We start from the raw sequence: 511 nt of genomic DNA, 5'->3' as shown, positions 1-511 counted from the left end.
GGGGGGACTGGCCATGGGGGTCTTGAGTGAGTGATGTTGACTTAATGCAGCCCCTGACCTCTGACCTCTGACCCCTGACCCTACAAACCTAATATAAATCGTTACCCAAGCCTTGCCTTAATTCTGATTCTCAGTTGGAGCTCCGTTTGGCAGCGTAATGTATGAATTTGTGGGAAAGAGCGCCCCCTTCCTGGTCTTGGCATTTCTGGCTTTGTTTAATGGAGGTTAAAAAACTAAACAAAAAAAAAACATGTAAATAATCATCTGGTCACATGACTGACTGTCACATGACTACCTGGACGTTAAAGGCGTGTGTGTGTGTGTGTGTTACAGCTTTACAGTTGTGTATCCTGCAGCCGTCGATTTCTCCCGGGGTAATTTTCACTTTAATGAAACAACAGTCAATACTACAGTCAATACTACAGTCGTTACTGCAGTCGTTACTACAGTCAATACTACAGTCATTATTACAGTCGTTTCTTCAGTCGTTTATTCAATAGTTACTACAAGA

The 511-nt window shown here is 42.9% G+C and overlaps 1 protein-coding gene across 1 annotated transcript in view; it reads left to right on the top strand.

Moving 5' to 3' along the window:
* The window catches only part of LOC103376790 (chromaffin granule amine transporter-like), a 17,707-nt gene that overhangs the window by 4,786 nt on the left and 12,410 nt on the right, over nucleotides 1-511 (top strand). The gene's annotated exons all lie outside the window — the stretch shown is intronic.

Source organism: Cynoglossus semilaevis, chromosome 2 (assembly GCF_000523025.1).
Source record: "Cynoglossus semilaevis isolate Cse_v1.0 chromosome 2, Cse_v1.0, whole genome shotgun sequence".
Lineage (NCBI taxonomy): Eukaryota > Metazoa > Chordata > Actinopteri > Pleuronectiformes > Cynoglossidae > Cynoglossus > Cynoglossus semilaevis.
Note: the sequence above shows the minus strand (reverse complement) of the source record. Positions and strands in the feature narration are given on the sequence as shown.